The sequence below is a fragment of the Lathyrus oleraceus genome, chromosome 5, assembly GCF_024323335.1.
Source record: "Lathyrus oleraceus cultivar Zhongwan6 chromosome 5, CAAS_Psat_ZW6_1.0, whole genome shotgun sequence".
In the NCBI taxonomy this organism is placed as follows: Eukaryota; Viridiplantae; Streptophyta; class Magnoliopsida; order Fabales; family Fabaceae; genus Lathyrus; species Lathyrus oleraceus.
Genome location: NC_066583.1, coordinates 533,702,572 through 533,710,603, shown reverse-complemented (window position 1 = coordinate 533,710,603; position 8,032 = coordinate 533,702,572). Strand labels below are relative to the sequence as shown.

General features: G+C 31.4%; 1 long non-coding RNA gene across 1 annotated transcript; it reads right to left on the bottom strand.

Moving 5' to 3' along the window:
- Positions 1–4,563: 4,563 nt before the first annotated feature.
- On the bottom strand, positions 4,564–5,090 carry LOC127083024 (uncharacterized). Its single transcript, XR_007788289.1, has 2 exons — positions 4,961–5,090; positions 4,564–4,826 (listed from the first exon to the last, which is right to left on the bottom strand). It is a non-coding gene; the product is annotated as an uncharacterized LOC127083024 (long non-coding RNA).
- Positions 5,091–8,032: the final 2,942 nt, after the last annotated feature.

The following is an 8,032-nucleotide window of genomic DNA, read 5'->3' as shown; positions in this document are numbered from 1 at the left end:
CTTTTTTTTGTTTGTCTTATCGCTTTCGGTTTGTTTATTATTGTTTATTGAGTCTTCTTCATGATTTCATCATTGAATCAATTTTTGAATCGATTCATTTTTAGCATGCATAATTCAATTGTTTGTATTTGAGTTTGATCATGATACTTCTAGTCAATTGATTTAGTTAGTGGAACAAGAACCATATGTGTTGTTGGTTCAAGTTAGGTTGAATGGAAAATCTTAAAGTGTTTTGAAAATCATGAAAAATTGAGATTTTATATGCATGACCTGAATCATGTACATATCCGGACTAAAATCAAATTGAACAGAGGCATATATAAACTTTTCAAAACCTATAACTCGAATCACACTTTTAACTTGATTCAAATCAGGCAGCTCTATGACTTAAATCATAAGTTGCACTTGATTCGAATCAGACAGGTCTAGTTAGCCTCTGCCTCTTTTGATTCGAATCATATTTTCTACTTGACTCAAATCATACAAATTTTCACATTTTTCATTTTGGATCTATCCAATTTCACTCGAATTAAGCTTTATACTTAACTTGAATCACAAGCCTTCACGACTGGAATCAGGCTTAAAGATGCCTCGAAGATGTAGTGGACGATTGACTTTGACCCGAGATATTTGACGGTTGACTTCCTGTTGGTTTTATGCATGATCTCTTTATAGCCTGACTCCCCTGCGACCCCTTACAATACTCCCAATGTGAAGGATCACGATGCACATCACTCTTTTCACCCTTTCTGCTTTTCTTAAGTCCCCTCTCTAGATTGTACTTCACCGGTGGTGGAGACATATAAATTGTGGATGGATGTGTTAGTTCTCTAACCTTTTACTTTAAAACCCTCTAGCCTATAATATCCAATGTATTGAAATATGTCTTCAATTCAAGAAAATGAGACACCATGTGAAAGTGAAGGTTACCTTCAAGGAGAGTTATCAAACATTTAAATATTTAAAATCTATTTCACAAACTCTATTTAAAAAAAATCTTAGATTTAAGAATTGGTATTAGAAGTCTAACTCATTACTTGATTCCAAAGGTAGAAAACTTGTGATGAATTTCGTGAAAAATCCATGAAGGAGGAGTTCTTCTTGAAACTTGAAGAGTTGAGTTATTTATTAAAAGATGAAAATAAGAATTCGATAATAGTAATAATAATATAATAATATGCATCTTCAGAGCTATATGAAGAAAATGTTGAAAGACCAACACCATAAGTATCATTTGAAAGAAATACCATTGTGTATGAAAGATCCTATGAGGAATCAACATCCGAAAGATTTTCGGAAGTATCACCATCGAGAAGATCATTCGGAGAATTATTATATCAAGAGATTCTCCTAAAGCATATTTAAATAGATAAAAGAAAGATGAAGAGAAACATGTGTGCTCCAAAGCTACCTTCGAAGAATATGAAATCGAGATAACTACTCTCTCCTAGATGAAAATGTTTAAATCAAGTGTTAAGGTTAGTAAGAAAATTGAGAAATTAGAAAGATATATTGTAGAATTTAAAGATCATATTAAATTTCTTGAAAATAGTAATGAAATGATTGGAAATGAATTAGTTGATTTTATAAGGAAATCATTAAAATCTAGCAAATATGAAACCAATTATTTTTTTTTAAAAATGAAGTCAGTAGTTTGAGTGAAACCCTATGTAAATTTACAAAGGACAAATAAAATTTAGATTTAATCTTATAGAATCAAAGGGCTTCATATAATAAAACAGGATTAGGTTATCAACCTAATAAATTGTTTTTAGAAAAGGGGTGAAAACCAAGAGAAAGGGATGCATAAAACAAGGCAAGGATCAAACCCTCTCATAGGCCAAAACAAACCAATGAAGCTGAAATATCCTCATTTAATCGATTAAATCTAAATGGATAATTGATTAAAGATTAAATCTTCTTCTAATCCAATGCTTTAAAGAAAAAAAATGGATTAAGAAATCACATCCTTAATTAAATCTTCAGAAAATCCTCATTAAATTTATTCGCAATCAGAAAGCACCGCGAAAGCCACACACGTATCATGATCGTAATAAACAAAAGGCTCTCTTTGAAAACCTTTCTTGGAAGAACCGCCTTTCATAGAGAAAAGAAATAAATTAGAAATAAGGTTCCATTTAGAAGATGACCCACTAATATCCTTAAAATTTCCACTAAACCCTAAAGGGATATACCCAAAGCTACATAACAAACTACCATTTTCACTCAACTCCGGTGGTGACCGTACCACCACCGCATGAAACCCATTCCTACAATTCTGACACTGGAGTGTACACTCATGATAAACATTAGGATACTCAAACATTTCATGACATTAAGGGCACACCATCCAAAAGCGTCTAGCTTCAGTGTCAGCAGGCTTAGGCTCAGTCTGCTCGTCAACATTGCTCTGACTCGGCCCAGTCCGCTCGTCGACATTGTGCCGACTCTGCCTCGACCCACTGTTTTGTCCCTCGGCAAGTACATCATATTGATTGGAAGACCTAGGGTTGTTCCTATGTTGAAGGCCATGCTTTGGATTGACCTGAACTAGAAGAGGATGTTGAATAGGCTGTGGTTGCGGCTTCGGATTTGGTGGTGCTGGTGGCGATGGCGGTTGAATAGGTTGCGGTGGAGGCAGTGGCGTCATTGAATCAAGTTTTGAATTGATTTGTTTTTTGCATGCATAATTCAATTATTTGAATTTGAGTTTGATCATGATACTTTTAGTCAATTGATTGAGTTAGTGGAACGAAAACTATATGTGGTGTTGGTTCAAGTTAGGTTGAAAGGAAAACCTTAAAGTGTTTTGAAAATCATGAAAAACTGAGATTTTATATGCATGACCCGAATCATGTACATATCCTAACTAAAATCAAATTGAACAGAGGCGAACAAAAACTTTTCAAAACCTATAGCTCGAATCACACTTTTAACTTGATTCGAATCGGGTTCAGGAGTCGGTTATATGAGGAAAATGTATTAGCATCCTTCACATCCGTTGTATTCAATGGGAATCATTTAGTTAGTTTTGTGTGAGGTGTTAGCTTAAAAATGTTTGTGTTCACTCTTATTTATTCATTGCTGAAAGAAAATGAAGTTCAAAATGGTTTTTTTAATAGGGTGCTTGACGAGACGTTGAATATCGCTCTACATCCTCTACTGTGATGAGGAATTCAAAGCTACGTAGTTATTTGTAGAAAATGATTGTTTGTTGGTTTATTTTAGCGAAAGATGTTTATGTCGCATTCTAGAAGTTAAACATTTCTTATATGATCGCGCATGAGAGACATAAGCGTTTATTTGAATCATGGTAGAATGTATAAAACATCATTCATTTAAGAAAAAGTTTGCGGTCATACTAGTGTGGAAAAAGATTGGTTTAATTGGTTGAAATTGTTTTTAAGTAGATGACGAGCATTCAAAAAATAAGCTCTACAACAAATATCCAATACTCGGGGAAGAAAGAGGTCTACTTAGTGCATTTTTAGCTTGAATTTGATTTGAAAATTTGTGCATTAAGCTCTTCCAATCAATTTCCTTAAGGTGTCAATCGAATGGACTTACCTCAGTTAGCCTCCTTAGTGCATTTTATGTCGTGTGCTGGATTGTGGTTCTTGTACACCACAGTTCAGTTTTATTTGCACCTAATTTTGATGAAACACTTAGAAACTCCTCTTTTTGGTTAGTGGACATCATTTATCGAGATGCGCAAAATTAAAAACACTATTTTTTAAAGATTAATCGAATTTTTTCTGATCATTTCAATCATAAAACAATGTACTACCTCAAGTATCAAAAGCACATCCCAGTGATCGATTACATATTACTCACCAATGATATTTTACATTGGTCGTAAAGGTTAAACTCACAACCTCTTAGTATGTGAGACAACTCCTTACCAACTGAGTCAACCTTCATTAGTGTTGGATAGCGATGAATACAGGTTGGATTGAACTTTGTTTGGTCTAATCCGTTATCCAATTCGTTCAAACTTTAATGAGTTGAGTTCATCGTCCAACCCAAAATTTCAAAATCAAACCAAACAAAATTGACCTGTTCATTTATGAGTTGGGTTAGGTTGAATTTGTGGGTTGTGTTTCAAATAAAAAATAAATTTTTAAATAATTTTTTTCAATTATAAAAAAATAATAACACAATTCGATAAAATTATACTTATTTGTAACACTAACTTGTATGAAAAACATTATGTAATGTCCATAAAATTCTTCCAGTTGATAATAGTAGAAAATTTCACAAAACACCTTATTTTAATAAGATATGTAACGTGAAAATTATACAAAATTAAATTAGAAATAATATTTAATCTTAGAATTTTTTAAATTCATGGTCTAGTTGTAATAGTATTGATGTTAAATAGATGTATTATTTTGGAAAAATTATGATTAATACTGATTATTGTGAATCGAGTTGGATATAAATAAGCAAATTCAAATAATTTATGAATTTGTTCAATTTAAATCAATAGATTTATGGGTTAACTCACATCAATGAACACTCTTATAAATAATTTTAAGCTTGTGGTTGGACGATGCATTCTGAAATTGAAATTTATGTATTAATTTTTTCATTTGATAACAGCCATACAATAGTATGTATACATAAATTTGTACAAAGACATATATGCTATATTCCGCAGCAACATAGGGCTCCTTGACAAGCGCTACCGAAAGTGATACCCTTTTGTGCACAACTCTTAATACACTCTTGAGGATGATCTGGACACAAATCAGGTCGTTTCTCACAGTCTTGTGGCGAAGGAGCGTCATTTAATCTTTCTTTTGTTCCAATCACTTTATATGTGCCTACAAGTATATAAAAATTAATACCAAAGTTATTGTTTATATACTTTGATAGAGATACAATTATATGATCAATTATTTTACATCAAAATTTAAATTAAATTAACGTAGAAAAATAACATGTAAATTTAAGGAACCTTGAGTCAGAACGGAAACGATGCACACAATTACAATGAAAAGATACATACGATTGATACAGATTGCCATGTTTTCAGTTTTCAATGAAAATCAACAAACACCTAGGGACTATTTATTGAGACAAATGAGAATAGTTATGGAAATAAATCTTAATAGTTTCTTTCAGTCAAAAAGAAATAGTTTATTATTTCATTTTTCTTAATTTTAATTTTTAATGATAAATTAATGCATTAATTTGGTAAATAATAATAATAAATTCATTCAATTTTAACAAAATATAATTTCTCCTATCCTTTTTTAAAATTTAATTGAGTCAACAAAAATTATTGTATTTCGTTCATATATTAAACCAAATACAATAAAAAAATCAAATACATCAAATTTTGTTAATTCTAATATCTCTTACAAAAAAATATTCATAGTACCAAAATTTTATTTTCATTTTTAATTGATTTAATCTATTGATTAATTTAAGTTATTTAGTGTAACTTGTCAAAATTTAAATTTGTAAAAAATGAGTTAAAAATAAAATAATTCATTTTGAATTTAAGTAATATGCATTATCAGTGTAAAATAGTTTTATATTATCATCTAATAAAAAATTAAAAATTTGTCATATCATTAAAATAATTTAAAATTTAAATGTGATTTGATGTAATACACGTCACTGATTGATATTGTATAATTATACCATATTGACGATACATATTCTATTTTCTCATTTATTAATTTAAAATTGGTTTAAAATTTTAATTTATTTTAAAATAAAATAAAATGGAATTATAAAATTATATTGTTTGATTGGTGAAAAAATATCAATATTTAACTAAATTCAAAGATCCCAGACTGTTCACCTTTAATAAATTCAGTCAAATGCTAAGGAAAAATTCAATTTAATTTTCATTTAGCGACTTACTAAATTATGTTCAAAAATCAATAATATCTTTGACCAAAAAGCTCAGTAAAACGTTAAAATATTCCGGATATGCATCTCCAGATTATTTTGGAGGTTAAATCGCGTCAGACCCTTCTCCTTCCCCATTTCTCATTTTACTCAAACTCAACTTCAAACTCTCTCAACTTTTTTTCTCTACACCAAGTCAAAACTCAATCAACAAGGCTCAAGAAAACTTCAATCAACATCTGTAACATCAGAAACAACATTAGAAACATCAATTTCGTATGTTTTTTGAGTTTCTGTGTAAATGAGTAAAAATCGTTGATTAAGGTTAGAAATGAGTAAAAATATCATTTAAGATAATTTAGACATAGTGCATTAGACGTGGGTTGACTAAAAAGGATGATCAAAACATGTTTTTTTAGACTTCATGGGGTACATTGACGCCATTAACGCAGCTTCTAAGTTGTATAAAATTCTAGAGATGCATCTCTAGAATTTTTCAGCGTTTTAGTTTCCTAGATTCCAATGGAATTTTCTCAGTACTTTTTTTTTAAAAATTTCTTGCTTGTGGTGTTGTTTGCCTCACTAGTTTTCTGCTTTACTTTAACTTACATGAATAATGGATGATAGATACGATAGACTGAGGCACGAAAGAGTTGCTCAACACACATCAGTGCAACGCAAGAAAAGTCAACAGGTTTCAGAGGCTCCTAGTTCCTCTGGTCATGCAGAACCATCTACTTATGGGGCCCGTGCTACCCCTCATGTCACCTAATATTCTTCTTCCCTTAGGAGACGCGATTTACCATCTGACGCATTACTCCCTCCATTTTTCCGCAGGCACCAGGTACCCGATTCACCAGTGCCACCTCCTAATGTATATGCTTTTGAGTTTGTGCCACCTCTTACTCCTGATGTTGTTGATCCAATGCCACCTCTAGTGGTTGCGGGTGCTGAGCCAAAGGCATTTGGAGAAGGCCTTTTTGATTTGTCATTACTGCCTCTGTACCTAGACCATATTGCCAGACATATATGGGAAGGAGAGGTAGCATTAGTTCAATTCATTCTTTTTTTATTTACGTTAATTTTAATTGACAAATGTCTGACATTGCTTTTTTTTTTCATAAGCGTGATCCGCAGAAGTTTATTAACGACATACGAAAGATTATTGGCTTGCCTTATCCGAATGATGATTGATTTTAGGGGGTTTTGTCCTTATTTGGCCTGAAGGAGTTGTGCATGATCGGTTATACTACGGTAAACCACGGGATGCTTAATGCATCCGTGGATAGATGACACTCAGAGACCTCATCATTTCATCTCCCGCTTGGTGAGATGACTATCACACTCGATGATGTCTCGTATTTGTAACATCTTCCTATTGGGGGGAGACTCCTAGATCATGGGAGGATTACCAAAGACGAGACATATCAGAAGATGGTAGACTATCTAGGGGCTAACCCAGGGGAGGAGAATGAGGAGTTGGATAGGATCAGGGGCGTTCATGCTAGGTATGAATACCTGAAGAAGATATATACAGATGAACTACATAGAGCATATCAGGCCACAAGTGATGATGAGCAGGTGGGGCTCAACATAGCGCATGCTATGAGAGCATACATGCTATATTTGGTTGACACTGTCATTTTTTTTGGACATGAGTGCCACTTAAAAAAGAATATATTAGTTTGAACATATTATATTATTTTAAGCTTCATTTTGAAAATAGTATACTTTTGAGTTCCATTTTAAAAATAATATACTTTTTAAGTTTCGTTTTTTATGTTCAAATAATATACTTTTAAGTTCTATTTTAAAAATAATATATTTTTATGTTCAAAAAGTTAATATACTTTTAAGTTCCATTTTAAAATAATATACTTTTATGTTCAAAAAGTTAATATGCTTTTAAGTTAAAATGTCTATTATTAAAATGTCTATTTTCTGATTTAAGAAAATAATATATTTTGAACGGAATCTTTTAAAATCTATTATTTAAGATATTTTAATCTTTTAACTTAAAAAAATGTCTACATTGAAAAAATGTTAATGTCTCTATAACAATCCAACTTTCTGATAGGTACAATCTCAAATATTAAATCGATTGAAAAAATGTTTTTTTTACTCAAGTGCAAAATAAAAAAGACATCAAAAAAAGAGATAACTCTGA